The 21,227-nt window shown below is 44.0% G+C and overlaps 1 protein-coding gene across 7 annotated transcripts in view; it reads right to left on the reverse strand.

The window, feature by feature from the left end:
- PAK3 (p21 (RAC1) activated kinase 3) overlaps positions 1 to 21,227 on the reverse strand; it is a 231,987-nt gene that overhangs the window by 136,111 nt on the left and 74,649 nt on the right. The window contains exon 1 of one of the 7 annotated variants that reach the window (XM_030209914.1): positions 19,096 to 19,160. The exons of 5 other annotated variants lie outside the window; for them this stretch is intronic. The gene's annotated coding sequence lies outside the window, so the exon portion shown is untranslated. Of the gene's footprint in view, positions 1 to 19,095; positions 19,161 to 21,227 lie in introns of those variants that run through there. One more of the 7 variants, XM_030209915.1, reaches the window with a different exon arrangement.

Raw genomic sequence — 21,227 nt, forward strand, 5'->3', positions numbered from 1 at the left:
TCTTATTACTAAAGAGCTTTTTCAATAACAATAGCATCATTATATATATATATATTTTTTTTTTTTAATTAGGATTTATTTACTGCCTTTTTGAAGGAATTCACTCAAGGCGGTGTACAGTAAGAATAGATCAAACATAAGCAATAGGCAATTAGAGCAGTAAAAATATTCGAATACAAAGTATGGCATGGTATACTACTTGCAATGACAACACTACTACAAATAATTTCTATAGCGCTACCAGTCAATACATAATAGAACATTTTAATTGGTAGTGAGGAGTAAAACAAAGATGGAACATATAGATAGGTAAGAGAGTATGAAGAGTTAGAGAGTAAGGTGACTGATTTAAAGAAAGTTGCACATGAGGTCAGAAAGATGGTTAAATATCTCAGCTAGGGTAGGAGTGGATAAATCTATCCTGCTGCAGTATGTGCAGCTTGAGTCACTCCTTGTGTGAGTGCGTATTTATATATCAGTTCAGAAGTCTGAGATAAATACCAACTTCTTAGGAAAAGCCTATTTTTCGTTTGAACCCAAATTATTATTTGCACTTGAAACGCTGTCTCCATTATCAGCTGGAGAAAATACTATACATCCAGGACACGTTCAAGCCATAAATATTTTCCAGAACTGTCTGACTAAAAGGGAGAAAGAACACCATTTGTGTTTTCAAATCCTTGTGCCGAAATCCTGACGATAATATACTTAGCTTTTAATATCCTGTAAGCTACGCATTTGTGAGTTCCACTCAGACTCTGCCTACCTGCAAAATGCGTGTATTTATAGAATAGCACTTAGCCTGAATTTTGACTACGTATAAATGCGTTTTCCCCCACGTTTTATAAAAGTTGCTAAAAATTGCATGCAAATTGAATAATGAGCCAATTAGCACTAATTAGATATAACTGGAATATATGTATGTAAATTTGGGCATGGGATCTGCACCTAAATCTTACAGGAGAGTTCAAAAAAAGGGGGTGCAGAAATGGGAAGGTCATGGGTAGAACAGAGGCGTTCCTAAAATTAACATATGTAGTTATAGAATAAGTAACATAGTAGATGACGGCAGAAAAAGACCTGCACGGTCCATCCAGACTGCCCAACAAGACAACTCATGTGTGCTACTTTTGTGTAAACCCTACTTTCATTTGTACCTGTGCTCTTCAGGGCACAGACCGTATAAGTCTGCCCCGCACTATCCCCGCCTCCCAACCTCCAGCCCCGCCTCTCACTACCGGCTCTGCAATCCAACCTCGGTTAAGCTCCTGAGGATCCTTTCCTTCTGAACAGGATTCCTTTATGTTTATCCCACGCATGTTTGAATTCTGTTACCGTTTTCCTCTCCATCACCTCCCGCGGGAGGGCATTCCAAGCATCCACCACTCTCTCCGTGAAGAAATACTTCCCGACATTTTTCTTGAGTCTGCCCCCCTTCAATCTCATTTCATGTCCTCTCGTTCTACCACCTTTGTATCTGCGGAAAAGGTTCGTTTGCGGATTAATACCTCTAATTTAGGTGCAAAGATTTGCACCACGTTTCAGCTCTAACTTCTTTATCTTTCCTTCATACGAGAGTCCCTCCGTCCCTTGATCATTTTTAGTTGCCCTGGTCTGTATCTTTTCTAATTCTGCCATATTTTTTCTGAAATTAGGGACCAGAATTACACACAATACTCAAGGGCACACCATGACGAGACAGAGACATTATGATAGTCTGTTTTATTTTCTATTTCTCTCCTCATAATTCCTAATACTCTATTTGCTTTTAAGGGGTCCTTTCACTAAGGGGTGCTAACGGATTTAGCACGCGCCAATAAATTAGTTCCATTAAGTGCCATGATAAAAAGAAAAATGACAACAAAAAAAAACACACAACCCTAAAAATGAAAACAATTTCCTCCCACCCCACATGTCCCTAGAACAGGGGTAGGCAACTCCGGTCCTCGAGAGCCGCAGGCAGGTCAGGTTTTCAGGATATCTGCAATGAATATGCAGGAGATAGATTTGCATACCATGGAGGCAGTGCTTGCGAACCTATCTCCTGCATATTCACTGTGGATATCCTGAAAACCTGACCTGCCTGCGGCTCTCGAGGACCGGAGTTGCCTACCCCTGGCCTAGTAGTTAGTGCAGTGGAACATGGAATGTTGGCTATTGTTGGAGATTCTGTTGCTACTATTTGAGATTCTACATGGAATGTTGCTATTCCACTAGCAACATTCCATGTAGAAGTCTGCCCTTGCAGACCAGCAACGTGGCCGCGCAGGCTTCTGTTTCTGTGAGTCTGACGTCCTGCATCAGACTCACAGAAACAGAAGCCTGCGCGGCTGCATCGCCTCCACATGGAATGCTGCCAGTAGAGGAGTAGCCTAGAGCAGAGGTAGGCAATTCCAGTCCTCGAGAGCCGCAGGCAGGTCAGGTTTTCAGGATATCCGCAATGAATATGCAGGAGATAGATTTGCATACCATGGAGGCAGTGCTTGCAAATCTATCTCCTGCATATTCATTGCGGATATCCTGAAAACCTGACCTGCCTGCGGCTCTCGAGGACCGGAGTTGCCTACCCCTGCCCTAGAACATAGTGTTTTACTGACGCATTAGACAGAAACAATCCCTGCTTCATAAAGTGTACACTGTACTAACCCAAAGGTCTTCCCCCGACAGGTCTTCTGAGGTAGGGAAAAAAACAAACAAAAAAACAAACAAACCAGAGTCATCCAGCAGAAATCTCTGGGGACAAGGGATGGCTGATGGAAACGCATGTGGAAGACAAACAAGCCAGGGAATGCAGAGAGGGGAAAAAAAAAAAGCAAGAGATGAAAATGCAAAGAGGTACCAGTTCAAACTGAAGTCAGCAGTGATCCAATAGGGCTGACATTAAAATAAAATTCCTCTTTCACCGACACTGTAAACAAAACAAAAAAAATTGTTTTATCTCAGCTTACTGCTTGCATGAACATGTAAAGCCCGATGGTCCCCTAGCAACAGCAAGGCTTCATCCTTTTTGCAAATAAGGCACATCACATTCCCATTTGTAGCTGGTTGCTTGGTACATCTAAAAGAATACCGTGCCAGGCACAGTTTTACAGAGACATTCGCTTACCACTACGCATGTCTGTTAGGAAACACTGGCTTAAGATCTTCTAGAACAATTGATGCTAAAATATGATTTATCTTGTTGGGCAGACTGGATGGACCGTGCAGGTCTTTTTCTGCCGTCATCTACTATGTTACTATGTAAAAGACTAAAAGCAATTCCACCTGCTCAACACAGCTTTAGCCTGTGAAATGACACCAAAACAGGCTAAACATTGCAAAGGTCAATAGAAATCATCTGAGTTGCAGTTACCTTCAATTCAACGTTCCTAATTTATGAAACATTTCTCCCATCGGCAAATGTGGTATATATCATTCAATGTAAAAGTGTGAAGAAGGGTGCTACACTGGAGAAACCAGCCAGATGCTGAAGACGAGAGTCAATTTACATAGCTATCATATTAAACATCGCAATGCCAACCAAGATGTCACCTCTGTGGGACAGCACTTTACAAAACCAGAACACTGCATCAATGATCTTATGGTAAGAACACAAAAGGAAAACTTTAAGATGACACAAGAACGTAAGACCTTTGAAGTCAAAATGAGGAAACATTTTGACAGTAAACAAAATGAACTAAGAGGACCAATTCAATCCCAACACAAGGATCACCTTTAGCTGTGGCAAATCGTAAAATTAGGTCTTACCTGATAATTTTCTTTCCATTCGTCCCAACAGATCAATCCAGAGACTTGTGGGTTATGTTCCTCTGCCAGCAGGTGGAGATAGAGAGAACGTCTGAGGTTCACTATGTGTGGTCATGCGTAGCCACCTAAACCTCAGTATTATCGCTTCCAAAGCGGTGTGGACCAACATCCATTATGACACGAAAAATTCTTGCCTCCATACAACTCGTACAAACTCCTCAACCGCTCCCGGGGGAGAAAGACATGCAGTTCATGGAGAATAAAAAGAACCTGTCCATGTGGATCTGGCAATGCAACAGCAACCTAAAGCTGAAAAGCAGTAACAGTTTACATAACAACCACGATCAGAAAGGGCAGGCCTCTAGATTAATCTGTTCGGAATAATGGAAAGAAAATTATCAGGTAAGACTTAATTTTACCTTCCACAGCATCCCACAGATCAATCCAGAGATTAGTGGGATGTACCAAAGCAGTCCTCAAGTAGAGCGGGATACTGCAACCCCAGTGAACAGGACGGCAGCTCCAAATGCAGCGTCCTCCTGCACCACAACATCCAGATGATAATCCTTAGAAGAAGTGTGGACCGATGACCCAAGTCGCGGACTGACAGATCTCCTCCAGACAGACCAAGCGTGACCCAGCTGCCAATGTCGCTTGTGCACTGGTGGAATGTGCTTGTACCTTCACTGGCAGGTCCTTCCCTGAAGCAATGTACATTGAATAAACGGCCTCCCGCAGCCAATCGGCCACTGTGGCTTTGGAGGCCCGATCCCCTTTCCTGGGTCCAGCAAAGAGAATAAATACATGATCCGAATTGCGAAAGCCATTGGTAACCTCCAGGTAGCGGAGAAGAACACACTGCACATCCAAACACACCACAAAGCCCAGTAGGCAGCCAGATAATCCGAGGAAAAGTTGCCAATTTACATGAAAACGCAAGACTAACTTAGGCAAGGAGGGAACAGTGTGAATAGACACTTCCACTTTGGTGAAGTGGACAAAGGGATCTCTGAGGGACAAGGCCTACAGCTCTGAAACCCGCCTCGCTGACATAATTGCCACCAAAAACACAGTGTTCAGTGTAAGATCTTTCAAGGACAAATCGATCCAAAGGCTCAAAACAAGGACGTTGAAATACACGCAAGACCAGATTAAGATTCCATGCAGGGAGCACTGTTAGGCATGGAGGACACAGGTGATTCACTCCCCACAAAAAAACGTACAAATGTCTGGATGGGATGCCAGCGAGGACCCCTGAAGGCACCCTCTAAAACAGGCCAAAGCCACTATCTGCGCTTCAATGAGATCAAAGACAAATGCTTATCCAGCCTGTCCTACAGAAAAGCGAGGATGGTCAATATGGATGCTGAGAATGCAAATAGGCCTGCTGCCTCACACCAGGACTCAAAGGTCTGCCACACATGAGCGTAAGCCACTGAAGCGGAACTCTTCCGCACCTGCAGAATAGTGGTAATCACCCTATCCGGATAACCCTTCTTCTTTAACCATGCGTTGGTGAGGAGGCCAAATAGGAATATGCAAATAGGCTTCCTTGAGGTGGAGCAAAGTCAGGAACTCCCCCAGTTGCACTGCTGCAATGATCGACAGCAGGGTCTCCATCTGAAAATGCTGGGCTCGCAGTGCCCTGGTTTACACCCTTTAATTCGAATGCAGGATGAAATGTCCCACCCTTTTTTGGCACTACGAAGTACATAAGTACTGCCATACTGAGACAGACTAAAGGTCCGTCAAGCCCAGCATCCTGTTTCCAACAGTGGCCAATTCAGGTCACAAATAAGATCCCAAAAAAGTACAAAACATTTTATACTGCTTACCCCAGAAACAGTGGATGGAGTAACAACCACAATCACTTTCAGCCAATGGAATGGATGCTACCACCCCGCGGGTCCAGCAAGGTCATAAGAGTCTCTGACCACCACCACTTTGGCCATGGATTTGCAAGGGAACTCTACAAACAAATCCGCCAGTGGCATGAAGAATTCTAGCTTGTACCTATCCTAAACAACCTCCAGGACCCAGTCATCTGAAGTTACCCTGGCCCATTCCCCCAGGAAGTGAGACCAACACCCCCCTATCTCCAGCGAGGGATGGGCCAGGGCCCCATCACTGGGATCATGTGGCAGCTGCTGGCCAGGCTAACAGGCGCCTGAGTGACGCTCCCCCCCAAAGGGCTAACCTGGAAACGAGGCCAGAACAGCAAGGGCGATAACATCTTACCTCCCGGAATTGGACCCGAGAGGGTCCTGCATGAAAGCCGGGCTTAGGCTTATCCTTGGGTAAATGGCGCCCTTTAGCATCCCCAAGGTCTTTCACGATCTTCTCCAGGTAATTTCCAAACAGCAGGAGGAGAGATGGAGGTTACTAACGGCTGTCGCAGTTCAGATCATCTGTTGATGTGGGGTAGGTGAAAAAAAACCTATATATTATTTTTTTATATCTCCAGTTGGAGGGGGGGTTATGACATGGAAGGGCCCATCTAAGTTAACTCTAGGCCCATCCAAAATACTGGGTCTGGCTACGCCACAGCACTGGTCTAAGGCCTTAGTGTTTACCGCAGCTTAGTAAAAAAGGACCTCAAAGTTTGTATCTGTGGCAATGAAAGGTTAAGTGTTCTCCCCAACGTCACAAGAAGGGATTAGAACTGGGCTTCCCTTGTTGCCAGCCTGGTGTTCTGACCACTAGGCTGCTCCCTCCACACAGTACGTAGCATGCTTCAGCCTGTAAGGCTCCTAAATGTTAGTGGCACAATAGTAATTCAGGCACAGGCAGCTCCTTGTGACTCTGGGCAAAGTCACTTAACCCTCCATTGCCCCATGTAAGCCGCATTGAGCCTGCCATGAGTGGGAAAGCGCAGGGTACAAATGTAACAAAAATAAAATAGATACTATTGGAGATTCTACATGGAATGTTGCTACTATTGGAGATTCTACATGGAATGTTGCTATTCCACTAGCAACATTCCATGTAGAAGCCTGCGTGGCCACATTGGTGATCTGCAAGGACCGACTTCTACATGGAATGTTGCTACTATTGGAGATTCTACATGGAATGTTCCTACTATTGGAGAGTCTACATGGAATGTTGCTATTCCACTAGCAACATTCCATGTAGAAGGCTGCGCAGGCTTCTGTTTCTGTGAGTCTGACGTCCTGCACGTACGTGCTCAGACTCACAGAAGCAGAAGCCTGCGTGGCCACATTGGTGATCTGCAAGGGCCAACTTCTACATGGAATGTTGCTAGTGGAATAGCAACATTCCATGTAGAATCTCAAATAGTAGCAACAGTGGAGGAGTGGCCTAGTGGTTAGGGTGGTGGACTTTGGTCCTGGGGAACTGAGGAACTGAGTTGGATTCCCACTTCAGGCACAGGCAGCTCCTTGTGACTCTGGGCAAGTCACTTAATCCTCCATTGCCCCATGTAAGCCGCATTGAGCCTGCCATGAGTGGGAAAGCGCAGGGTACAAATTAACAAAAAAAAATAAAATTAGAGGAGAAGTATTTGCCCAAGAACATAGAATCCATGGTAGAGTATAGAGTTTAAATGGCTTCTTAGGGCTCCAGACTTTATAATGCTATGCTGGGACCCCTGAAGAGCACACTTCCTCTGATGTTTAGAATTCACATCAGAACCCACACACACAAAAAAGCAGCACCAAAAGACTTCAAAAACAGGACAAGTCCTTTTATTCCACAGTGGCCATCAATCTTGTACATCAATGACCCGACACGAGCCGTGTTTCCAGGAACTGTTTAATATAAAAAAAATCCAACATAAACCTGCCCATCCTCACAGCTGGAGACCAAAGATAGGGAGAACGCTACTCCAAAGAACCTAGCATGGCGTATCCTTGTGTTGGGTCATTGATGTAGAAGATTGATCGCCGCTGTGCAACAAAAGGACTTGTACCGTTTTTTTGTGTATGTTTTGGATTGAGCTCTGAGCTTTGAACCCTTCTCTGTGTTTTGTAAGAGTCACATTAGGCCACTGCCTCAGTCCAAGCACTGGAATCCAACTGTGTGGAGCCAGAGAGAGTAACTTTTAAATTGGTTTGCTCAGATTTGCATTTCTGTTTCTTGCAACCTGCTCAGTGATTATATTCATTTTAACCTTGGTCTCCCCTTTGGAAGCATCGATGCCCTCCTAATAAATTTTGTGGCTTGGCATGACACCAGGTTGCAATGCGTAATTTAGCAGAAAATAAGATACATAAAATCAAACAACATTAGCCACTAATTTCTTGGCGTCATTTGTACAAAGCATAATGTGCTGTGCTACAAATGGAGGATTTTACCTCTCCATCATTTACCGTTATTAAGATATTAGCAACACAGCACAATTTGCCTGGAGGAAAGAGCTGACAGGCAGTCTGAATAAAGTGATGGAAATAAAAATGAAACCCAAGTGTGATAATACATCTAAACCATTAGATGTCACTGTCAGATTTCAAAGGATGGAATTTACAGTTTAACCACACGGTACCATCGTCCCACGGCAACAGCTATTACTGAGCTAGTATTAGTTGGCACAACAACAACAGAGCTGCTAAGGGGGCCAATCCACTCAGTGGGAGATTTAAGGTCCGCCTCCCAACCCCGCCCATTGCACCACCCAACTCCACCCACAAATCCGCCCCTTTCTCCGCCCCAGCACAGCTGATTCGCAGCCAGTGGCTACAGGAACCGTCTCCCCGTTCAACGGCAGCAGGAAATGCCTTTATAAAACGTCATCTCCTGCTACCATGGGATCAGCGGTAGCAAGATACGGTGCTTTATGATGGCGCTTCCTGCTGTCAGTGAACAGGAGGCCATTCGGTGGGCGATCCCGATTTCACAGCAGGAAATGACCCAAGAAAGCGGGAGACTTGGCAGTTCTGTAACAAATCGGTAGCACACTACGGGGCCCTTGTACAAAGCAGAGATAAAAAGTGTCCTTAGTGTACCCTCACACGGGTTTCTCTCACACACTAAGGCCATTTTTAGCGCTGCAGTGAAAATGGCCGATTTTCTCTTTTTGGCATTAATGGCCATGCACTAAAGGATGCCATTGACGCCACCTATTTTACAGACAGTAAGGGCTCATGTGCTAATCGAAGCATGAAAATGCTGACATCCTAACTGATTAGCATAGACACACCCACTCTCCACCCCCAGACATACCTCCTCAGCAAAAAATTTAAAAATATTTTTAGCACATGGGTAGCATTCACACATTTACCGCAGGACACCTCAGCGTGCCCTGCAGTAAGTTCTTTTAAGCTGGGTCTCGCATTTCAATCACCACGAGGATACTTCGTGTAGCCGTGTTCAGGCACCTGTTTTAGATCAGTATTATGAAGACAAGTAAATATGTGTCTTTATAAAATACTAGTGCAAATGGGAGAAATCACACCTATACTTCAGGTGCAGTCATAAGTACGTAAGTACAAAAGTGGATTTCCCCCAAGTACAATTTAATAATGGTCTATGGACTTTTTCTTTAAGAAGCCATCCAAACCTTTTCTAAACTCTGCTAAGCTAACCGCCTTTACCACATTCTCTGGCAACGAATTCCAGAGTTTAATTACACGTTGAGTGAAGAAAAGGTTTCTCCAATTCGTTTTAAATTTACTACATTGTAGCTTCATCGCATGCCCCCTAGTCCTAGTATTTTTGGAAAGCGTGAACAGACGCTTCACATCTACCCGTTCAACTCCACTCATTATTTTATAGACCTCTATCATATCTCCCCTCAGCCGCCTTTTCTCCAAGCTGAAGAGCCCTAGCCGCTTTAGCCTTTCCTCATAGGGAAGTCGTCCCATTCCCTTTATCATTTTTGTCGCCCTTCTGTGCACCTTTTCTAATTCCACTATATCTTTTTTTGAGATGCAGCGACCACTGGAGCAAGTGTAAATCTATCATTAATATGTATGCTAATCTATGTACATGCATGCTCAGTCCTGTACACACCTACTACTACTACTAATCATTTCTATAGCGCTACTAGACATACGCAGCACTGTACACATTATATGCAGGTACTTTCTCTGTCTCTAGGGGGCTCACAATCTAAATTTTTTGTACCTGGGGCAATGGAGGGTTAAGTGACTTGCCCAAGGTCACAAGGAGCTGCAGTGGGAATCGAACCCAGGTTGCTAGGCTACACCTCTACTCAATGTATGCAGCATCATGTCAAAATGCATACCTTTACATCAGCTGATATAAGGAGCCATATACTTTATAAGGCTAAGGGGCCAATGATCAAAGCAAACGTGGGTACTACAGGCCATTAGCACTGGACTAGAACCCGTGTTTCATTTGTCCTATGATCAGAGCTGGCGTGTGTGTGCAACAAGCTCACTGGCTCTGAGCGCAAGTAGTGTGCAAATGCACACTAAAGAGGGCATTAGGCATCCATGACACAGGCAGAGGACTTGACAGGGGGCTTTTTGTCAAAAGCAAACCTCTCATGAAGCAAACAACTAGAGGCTACAGAGATGGGCTTACCCTCTACACAATAAGCATTAATTGCGGAAGATGAACCCTTACAGAGTTGGTCTTGAGACCAGACTCAGAGAGGTGGTAAGAAGGTATTCAAGCAGGGTCTGTGTAGGGCAAGAGAGGGGATCCAGGGCCTTGCCCTCATACTAGATGGCAAACTTCCTCTATTTGGAAGCCAGAAAGACTTTGGAGACACCCTCAGGAAGATGCAAGGAAGCAAATTCTAAGCGCGGTTGCCAGGTGGGCGGTTTTCCCACCCAATTGGGTGGGTTTCCGCGAGCGGCGGCGGGAAACTTTCGGCGGCCGTGGGGTGCGGGTTTTTGGGCGGTTTTTCCTGTGGCCACTGTGCGGGTTTGGGCGCTTTTTTCCGGGGCTTCAATTGGTCCAATTTGGTCCAATAGAAGCTTTTCAGTGGCGGGGGTGACATCAGGGGCGGGGTTAGTGACGTGGGAGGCGGGGTTAGTGATGTCAGAGGCGGGTTTAGTGACGTGTGAGGCGGGGTTTGGCTTCAGGCGGTTTTTGGGCAGGTTTATGGCTGGTTTGGGGCTCTGGAAAATTTTTCCCATCTGGCAACCCTCTCAACACTCAGGTTGTGAGGGCCAGAGATTGGAGGCTGGGATGTAGAAGAGATCCCTCATTCTGCGTAACAAGGGTTGGAAAATACTCCAATCTCAGTGGTTTTTACCGCAGCTTAGTAAAAGTACCCCTCACTGTTCTGAAACAAGTTTTTTTTTTTTAATTCTTAAAAAAAAAAAAACCATTTAGCACTTTTTTCTTTGCCATCTGAGGCAATTTAAAATTCATGGTTCTTGTACGTGTTTTCCATGCCCACTGCAGTACCTTTTAGTGTGGTAGCTTTACTGCTTCTTTTCCTGTGCTAAAAATTCTTACAGCATCAGCAGAAAGATTAGCACAGAAAAACCATGGTGTAGCCCTAAAAGAGAGCGCAGTTTACATCAGGGGCTTCAGTACTGCAGGTCACAGACCTTGCTAGTACTGCAGACTTCCTCAGGAACCAAAACCCAGCTACTGCAGCACAGGGAGAAGAGCGCTATGGACAGGGGGGTGCCAAGTTAGTCAATTAGTAACTTAGATTAGTTTAGTGTGGAGGGGTGCCAGCTGACAGGACTGGTCCTCTGTAATTTAGTTTTGCTTAAAGCTGCTTGACAGCAAGGTTATTATGTAAGCATTACTTCTCTGTTCTACGTCCTCCTTTCACTTCCTCATAGCTATCCTCACAGAAAAGAGAAATGCATTTGATCACAGCACAAATGCTTTTACCATATAGGGCCTGACACCTATGTGAGAAGTCCAAAAAGGCACCGATTTTAAGAATATTGATAAGACACAAAGTTAAGTGTATTTTTGAGCAGTGATCACCAAAGGAATTATGACAATATTTCAAAATCTAAAATAAGAGAGGGCTTTTATGCCGATGATAGAGTGCAGCAAGAAGAAAGTGCCTCGTATGATTCAGAGACTTAAATTCATAAATATAAAAGTTTTAAAACATTCTATATCTAACACTCTGGCCTTGTTGATAGCGGAGCTTCTGTTCATGTATTTTGATTGATTTTATAAAGGTGCCTATGTGCCTTTGGGGGTCAATACGGCACAAACGCGGATGCTTCTCTACAACAGGCTTGTCCAACTTTTTTCTATCAGGGGCCACATTTTATATTTTGTAACATTTGGGAGGGCCGAAACACGCACCGTCCTATATTGTCGCATGTTTTGTCAAATGGTGGCAAAATACCATACCTGCAAGTCTCCTGCATTCAGCCGGAGATTCTTTATTTATTGCATTTGTATCCCACATTTTCCCACCTATTTGCAGGCTCAATGTGGCTTACAGAGGTCTGTTATGGCATTGCCATTCCAGGGTGTCAGATACAATTGGTGATGCAAAGAGATTAAGGATGTAAAGAATTATTAAGAAAATAGGTATAGAAAAATGAATTTCGGGTTAGAGTGGATTGGTGAGGTGGTGTAGTTAAGCTAGGGGTCCTCTTTGTAGGCCTTATTGAAGAGGTACGTCTTCAGAGATTTACAAAAGTTGGATATTTCGATTGTTTTCAGGTTAGCTGGTAATGCGTTCCACAGCTGCGTACTCATGTAGGAGAAGGAGGTCATGTGTACAAGTTTGTATTTTAGTCCTTTACAGCTGGGGAAGTGTAGATTAAGAAATTTTCGGGATGATCTTTTGGCATTTCTGGGAGGCAGGTCCACGAGGTTTAGCATGTAGGTTGGGGTGTCTCCGTGGATGATTTTGTGTACGATCGTCAGTAAAGCACTCTTGTCATCCCATGCAAGCCCAGTTTTCTGCTGAGCCATCGTGAAGTCTCGTTAATTTGCTTCTTTTTCTCCATTGCCACTACAGTGAACCTTTGTGCCAGGGTACTCTTGCAAGGACTGTGTGTCTGCAGAGAGTCAACCTCCACCGTCTGTTGGCTTCTGCTAATCCAAAGAAGACAAGGTGTTGGGCATGAGCAGAGCTCATAGCCTGATTTCGGCAGCAATTGAAAAGGCTGGCATCTATACAGGCCACATAACCGACAGCCTCTTTCTGGTCTGGTTCCGCAGGATCCAAATTATAGGGAGAAGTCTTTGGGGCAGGGGGTGGGTAACCATAGTGACGGCCATCACCCCAGTTGGGTTTTCAAGATTTCCACAATGAATATGCACAAGATTTTGCACGTACTGCTTCCACTGTATGCAAATAGATCTCATGCATATTCATTGTAGAAGTCTTGAAAACCCAACTAGGTTGTGGCCCTCGAGGATAGTGGCTGCTTTAGGGGCTTGTTGTTTGACACATTTCACATCTGTGAAAATACAGCTCCCTTATACATGTGGAGAACAGGTTTTAAGGCTGGAGGTAACAAATTCTGTGTGTTTCCAATAGCAGTATGGAATCATTATGGATAGAAATTCCCATGTGTGAAGGGAAGGAGTATTCTTGTAGGGCTATACTACCATCCACCGGGACAAAACAGACAGATGAAGAAATACTTACAAAGATTAGAAAAGCTGACAAACTGGGCAACACTATAATAATGGGTGATTTCAATTACCCCAAAACTGACTGGATGTTAAATCAGGAAGTGCCAGGGAAATAAAATTTCTAGATGTAATAAACGACTACTTCTTGGAGCAACTGGTCCAGGAACCGATAAAAGGGGGAGCCATTTTGGATCTGGTCCTTACGTACAGGGCATAGCGCAACAGGTGGCAGTTTTGGGTCCACTGGGGAAACAGTGATCATAACATGATCAAGTCTGAGCTACTATCTGGGATGAACCCGCAAAGGAAATCTACTGTAGCTGCATTTAATTTTTGAAAGGACTGTAATAAAATAAGTACAATGGTTAAAAAGAAGCTAAAAGGATCGGCTGCTAAGGTTAGGACACTAAATCAGACATGGACGTTATTCAAAAATACATCTTGGAAGCCCAGACCAGATGCATTCCACGTATTTGCAAAGGTGGAAAGAAGAGAAAATGACAGCCAGCATGGTTAAAAGGTGAAGTAAAAGAGGCTGTTACAGCCAAAAGATTGTCCTTCAAAGAATGGAAAAAGGACCCAAATGAAGAAAACAAGAAACATAAGCACTGGCAAGTCAGATGAAAAGCATTAATAAAGAAGGCCAAAACAGAATATGAAGAGAAACTTACTGCAGAGGCTAAAACTTAACAACTTTTTCAGGTACACCAGAAGCAGAAAGCCTGTGAGGGAATACGAAGACCATCAGATCACAAAGGAGCAAAAGAGGCACTCAGGGAGGACAAGACCACAGCAGAAAAACTGAATAAATTCTTTGCTTCTATTTTACAGAAGAAGACTATAAGAGATCTGCCTGTACCGGAAATGGTTTTCAAGGGTGATGGTGCGCAGGAACTGAAAGAAATGTTGGTGAACCTGGAAGATGTACTGAGCTAAACTGATGAATTAAAGAGTAGTAAATCATCTGGACCGGATGGCATACATGGCATGAAATTGCTGATCTGCTCTAATATGTAACCTGTTGTTAAAATCATCCGTAGTACTGAAGACTGGCCGATGCGACATCAATTTTTAAAAACAGTTTCGGGGGTGATCCGGGAACGTCTGTGCCGGGCAACATAGTGGAAACTTATATAGAATAAAATTACAGAACACAGACAAACACGGTTTAATGGGACAGAGTCAGCATAGCCAAGGGAAGTGTATCTAGATTTTCAGAAAGCTTTTGATAAATTTCCTCATGAGAACTCCTAAGAAAAATTAAAGAGTCATGGGATAGGAGGCAAGGTTCTGGTGTGGATTAAGAATTTGTTATTGGACAGAAAACAGAGGGTAGGGTTAAATGGTCATTTCTCTCAATGGAGGGTGAACAGTGGAGTGCCGCAAGGATCAGTACAGAGAATGCTGCTATTTAACATATTTATAAACTAGTAAAAAAGGCCCGTTTCCGAAACCAATGAAACGGGCGCTAGCATGTGGCTTTTGTGTGTGTGTGTGTGTGTGTGTGTGTGTGTGTGTGTGTGTGTATGTGTCACAGAGTTATTTTGTGTGTGTGTGTGTGTGAGAGAGTGTGTGAGGGTGCGGTGTGTGTGCAGGTTGTTGATGTGTGTCTTTTGCTTGGGGGTTGGGGGATGTGCTGTGCTGTCCTTGGTCGCTGTTTGCTGCTGGCTGGGTCGCGGGTAATCCTTCCAGCTGGGCCGCAGCTTGTCCTGTTCGCCCACGTCCTAGATGGTGACGGGCACGTTGTTTTCCGGCTCCTCTGACTCCATGTCAAGCGATCCCAAATATAGTCTGTGCTATAGGCCCTCTGGCACTCTTCAGTACTGGCATTAGGCATTTAAAAATTTCTCTTCCCCCCCCCCCCCCCCCATATTCTTCTCTCGTTCCAGCGGTGGTTCTGTGCTCGCCGTGCTGCTCAGATAATGAGCCATTCTGCTGGGGAATGCTCCTCCCTTATTGTCACATAGTTTCCTCTGATTGGTCCGTCTTACGTTGCCTAGTGTTGCCTGGGAACGGTGTTGTGATGTTCCTTTGTGTTTCAGAATGTTGAGGGTGTTTTTTCTGATTGGTCCGTCATGCGAGGGCGGGGCAGAGAGACATGGTCAGTGTTGTGGCTTCACCACCATGAATCCATGAACCCTTCAGGGAGTGACTGAGTGACTTCAGAACATTGTTTTCAGAACATTGAGGGTGAGTTTTATTATAGTAGATGATATGAAAATAAGTACGACTGAGGTGATTAAATTTGCAAATGACACAAAACTATTCAACACTGTTAAAACACGTGTGGACTGTGAAATATTGCAGGAAGACCTTAGGAAATTGGAAGATTGGGCATCCAAATGGTAGATGAAATTTAATGTGGACAAATGCAAGGTGATTCACATTGGAAAGAATAATCCAAATTATAGCTACCTGATGCTAGGGTCCACCCTGGGGGCCAGCACTCAAGATAAAGATCTAGGTGTCGTCATAGATAATACGCCGAAATCTTTTGCTCAGTGTGCAGCGGCAGCCAAAAAAGCAAAAACAGAATGCTAGGAATTATTACATAAGTACAAAAGTATTGCCATACTGGGAAAGACCAAAGGTCCATTAAGCCCAGCATCCTGTTTCCAACAGTGGCCAATCCAAGTCACAAATACCTGGCAAGATCCCAAAAAGAGCAAAACATTTTATACTGCTTATCCCAGAAAGTGGATTTTCCCCAAGTCCATTTAATAATGGTCTATGGACTTTTCCTTTAGGAAGCCGTCCAAACCTTTTTAAAACTCCGCTAAGCTAACCGCCTTTACCACATTCTCTGGAAATGAATTCCAGAGTTTAATTACACATTGAATGAAGAAACATTTTCTCAGATTCATTTTAAATTTACTACATTGTAGCTTCATCACATGCCCCCTAGTCTTAGTATTTTTGGAAAGTGTGAACAGACGCTTCACATCTACCCATTCAACTCAACTCATTATTTTATAGACCTCTATCATATCTCCCCTCAGCCACCCTTTCTCCAAGCTAAAGAGCCCTAGCTGCTTTAACCTTTCCTCATAGGGAAGTCGTCTCATCCCCTTTATCATTTTCATCACCCTTCTCTGTAACTTTTCTAATTCCACTATACCTTTTTGGAGATTACGAAAGGGATGGTGAATAAGACCGAAAATACTATAATGCCTCTATCGCTCCACGGTGCGACCGCACCTTGAGTACTACATTCAGTTCTGGTTGCCATATCTCAAAAAAGATTTAGCGGAATTAGAAATGGTTCAAAGGAGAGCGGCCAAAATGATAAAGAGGATGAACTCCTCTCGTATGAGGAAAGGCTAAAGAGGTAAGGGCACTTCAGCTTGGAAAAGAGACGGATGAGGGGAGATATGATTGAGGTCTACAAAATCCTGAGTGGTGCAGAATGAGTAGAAGTAAATCGATTTTTTACTTGTTCCAAAAGTAAAACGACTAGGAAGTTACATAGAAATACTTTTAGAAACAAACAGGAGAAAATATTTTTTCAGTCAACAACTAGTTAAATTCTGGAACTCTGCCAGAGGATGTGGTAACAGTGGTAGGCATATCTGAGCTTAAAAAAAAAAAAAAAGGTTTGGCCAAGTTACTGAAGGAAAAGTCCATACTCTGTTATTGAGATAGACATGGGAAGCAACTGCTTGCCCTGGGATTTGTAGTATCGAGTGTTGCCACGGTTTGGGTTTCTGCCAGATACTTGTGACTTGGCTTGGCCACTGTTTGGAAACAGGATACTGGGCTATAGATGGACCATTGGTCTAATCTGGTATGGCTACTCATGTTCTTAAACCATTTTAGTTCAGTCAATTTCAGGGGGACCAGGGCATAGAGATGCCACTGAGTGCCAATGCCAAGCATTTCAAAAGTTGTTCTGCTGTCTTAAACAAACAGTCATAACTACATGCAAATTGCTATACCAAAGAAGGAAGGGCAAGCATTCCATGATGTTTACTTATCTTCTTGTCTTCTCTTAAGAATGTATAATGCTAAATTTTAACATGAAACACCCATGAGTATTTCCCTCTTGGCGGCTTTGTATCCAGTAGACTAAAGAAACATCCAGATGCAAATAAGTTATTAATGCATTGATGGTGCAAGATTTGTATTTCAACACTGAATGAGTAAGTGTGTTGCATAGTTCTGGCAGATGGATGAGTTTCTCAATTGTGAATGGTAGTATTTTCACTGCAACTGTATGAAGTGATACAGTCTTATGCGGGCAACACTTTTATCCTGAGAGCGAGGTTTTTTTGGAGGAAGGGGGTTTAACTATTAACATAGTAGTAGATGATGGCCAGGGTCGCTGAGAAGGGGGTGGGACAGGGGGGACAAAATTCCCCGGGCCCGGCGTCGGGGTCAGGCTACCGGTGCTGCAGTTCCCGGTCTCACCTGCCTGCCTCCTCGGCTCCGGACCACCTGCATTCAAAGTGGCAGTCACAGATCGCCTCCCTTCTGGCCTTCCCTCCGTGTCCCGCCCTCGCGGAAACCAGAAGTTACATCAGACGAGGGTGAGACACAGGAAGGGAAGGACAGAAAAGAGGCGATCTGCGACTGCCGCCTTGAATGCAGGGGGCCCGGAGCCATGGAGGCTGGCAGGTGAGACCGCGGACTGCAGCGGCGGGGGGAGCAACTGGGGGCGGCAGCGAAGGGGGGGGCGGGGCGGCCTTGCCCCGGGCCAGAGTCTCTCGGCGACTCTGATGATGGCAGATAAAGACCCATACAGTTCATCCAGTCTGCCTAACAAGATGGACTCATAGCTCTTCAAAGGCCTCAAAATACGCAAACTCTCTGTGGCTGTACAAGACATATCATTATAATCACTTTATTACATGTTTCTCCAACTACAAAGCTCTGTGTAAGTGCCAATAAATCAAAATTCACTGTTCTCTCTCTCTGGGGACTGGAATAAGTTTTGTAATCATATAAAAAAAGAAAAAAAAAAGGGCAGATGAAACTGGCCTGATAAATTTCCAGACAACCAAAGTTTTAAAATGACTACAATGGTGTACTGCTGTAATAAATATGCATAAGAGATCTGCATACAATGGGTCTCTAATGTATGCAAATCCATCTCTTGCATATTCATTGTGGTTAGGTATGCCTCCTGGACTGGGCCAGGAACCGTCAGTCTGTGGCAATGCACCAGAAAATAAAATTGAGCAGACATCACATCCTGTCTTGTTTCTCCGTTCAAAGTCTAGTTTAAAACTTCATCTTAATGATGCACAAAATGAGACTAAAAAAGCACTGAAACGCTTTACAGCTTTCCTGCCCTCACCTCTGTAATTTCCTCGTTGAGCTACAGAATAACTGGCCCTGCTGAGGAGACACCGAGCAGAGAAAAGCACATTGTGTGTCGCTCACAGACTGGAAATCAGAGTTTGGGAAAGGTGTACACAGTGTCACGCCTTGCAGCCGATGCAGCGCCCTTACTAATAATTCACATCATCGAGACCGCTGGGTTTCTCTAAACTCAAGATTTTCCTCTGATGCTGGAAGGAATTCAGTAGACGTGCTGTACTGTAGGCGGTCTTCAACGCTCTATGAATTATTTCAAAGCAATTGAGCTTTATGGTTAACAGGAAAAATATGTGTTGCAGCAGATAGATTGCCCTGAGCAGTCTTCCCTTGCCCTATATATAACCCCGTACGTGAGCTTTTTCTGCAAAGAAGGAGCCTCTAAACTCTCTCCTACACTGGCGGCCTCAGCAAATATTTACAATGAAAGTGTCAGAAATCAAGAAGGAAAATGTCAGAAAAAAAAAATCCACTGTGTGCAAGCTGGAATGTTTTCAATATCAAATAAGGGAATAAAAAGACAAAACTTACCTTGCAGTCTGCAAGTCTCCATGATACTCTACAAAATGGGAGGCATTTAATGGTGCAGCCACTGTTCAGTCAAAGCGCATCTTTATCTGTTCCTCTTTTCTCAAACTAGACTTCTCCTTTCCTGAACACAGCCCTCTCAGCAGTACTTTCCACAGTGTGACCGGTCATCACGACTCCATCATATTACATTTTCATGCAATTATCTACTACTAACTGAGAAAGTCTTCTGCAGAAACCCAGCATCTGGAAAAACAGTCAGTGATTTCAGACACACACAGGTACTCTGGAACTGTCCCAATCTGCAAAAAAATTCAGATTTGGTGCTGTTGTGCTTTAGGGTTTTATACTGCAAATTCCTGTATCGGCTACAGAAGCACGATAGCTCCTGGTGATCTTTGAACAAGTTGAGATATACCTCCCTCCCCTTTTCGATTTTCTCATGATAGAGTATTGAGGTTAGCACAGGAAGAATACATTTTCAGAATAATTTGTGCAGGAAACATGTGGCTTCAGCCACAGATGTGGTTTTTTTTTTTTTTTTTTTTAGCAACTTACGCATAACTTTACCTAGACAGAAACAGCAAGCTCTATTTCCACCAATCACCAACACCCCCACCTTTAATTAGCTGTAAGAAATACTAGAAAATAGCCCCAAGTTCTATGTATAAGGTCATGTTTCCTGATCTTTTCAAGCCCAAGGTGCCATCTATAGCTTCAAAAATGTGCAGCACTGTCAATATTAACACTTAAAACTCCACCAGAGGATGAAATGATTCAAAGGAGGAAGTCGAAGAAGTGCTGTGTGTGTAACGTGTGTACTGCAAAAAGCAGGGCTCCACCCAGCTCCTACGCCCAGGTCTCATGCTGTATACTAGGAAAAGGCGACACGTGTGAACGTCCAAGTACTCGGAAAAGAGATTCCTGCATGATTAAGAGACACTGCTGGCATCTCCTGCTGAAACATGCTAAGAGCAGAGCCCGTATGTTCAATGAAATAAATAAAATAAATAAATAAAACTGAATATGAGCCATCAGGCGCTGGGGACTTCATTTGTAGCAATCCTGATCAGGTCTGAAGGCAACTGGTTGGGAAATGTTGACACAAAGAAACCCCTCCCTTACTTTCGAGTCAGTTTCAACCAGCTAGTAAACCTAGGATTACATTTCTCTACAGCATCATTCATGTGATTTCTTTATAGACAGTCTGGAGTCCATGGAGGATGGGAAGGAATATCAATATAAACCCCTTCACCCTCAGTTCTGTAATATACTCCATGTCCCCAACAAAGGAGCTAGGCCATTTACTACTACTACTACTATTTAGCATTTCTATAGCGCTACAAGGCATACGCAGCGCTGCACAAACATAGAAGAAAGACAGTCCCTGCTCAAAGAGCTTACAATCTAATAGACAAAAAATAAATAAAGTAAGCAAATCAAATCAATTAATGTGAACGGGAAGGAGGAGAGGAGGGTACTACTACTACTACTACTACTATTTAGCATTTCTATAGCGCTACAAGGCATACGCAGCGCTGCACAAACATAGAAGAAAGACAGTCCCTGCTCAAAGAGCTTACAATCTAATAGACAAAAAAATAAATAAAGTAAGCAAATCAAATCAATTAATGTGTACAGGAAGGAGGAGAGGAGGGTAGGTGGAGGCGAGTGGTTACGAGTCAAAAGCAATGTTAAAGAGGTGGGCTTTCAGTCTAGATTTAAAGGTGGCCAAGGATGGGGCAAGACGTAGGGGCTCAGGAAGTTTATTCCAGGCGTAGGGTGCAGCGACACAGAAGGCGCGAAGTCTGGAGTTGGCAGTAGTGGAGAAGGGATCAGATAAGAAGGATTTACTACTACTACTACTACTATTTAGCATTTCTATAGCGCTACAAGGCGTACGCAGCGCTGCACAAACATAGAAGAAAGACAGTCCCTGCTCAAAGAGCTTACAATCTAATAGACAAAAAATAAATAAAGTAAGCAAATCAAATCAATTAATGTGAACGGGAAGGAAGAGAGGAGGGTAGGTGGAGGCGAGTGGTTACGAGTCAAAAGCAATGTTAAAGAGGTGGGCTTTCAGTCTAGGTTTAAAGGTGGCCAAGGATGGGGCAAGACGTAGGGGCTCAGGAAGT

The sequence above is a fragment of the Microcaecilia unicolor genome, chromosome 7, assembly GCF_901765095.1.
Source record: "Microcaecilia unicolor chromosome 7, aMicUni1.1, whole genome shotgun sequence".
Lineage (NCBI taxonomy): Eukaryota > Metazoa > Chordata > Amphibia > Gymnophiona > Siphonopidae > Microcaecilia > Microcaecilia unicolor.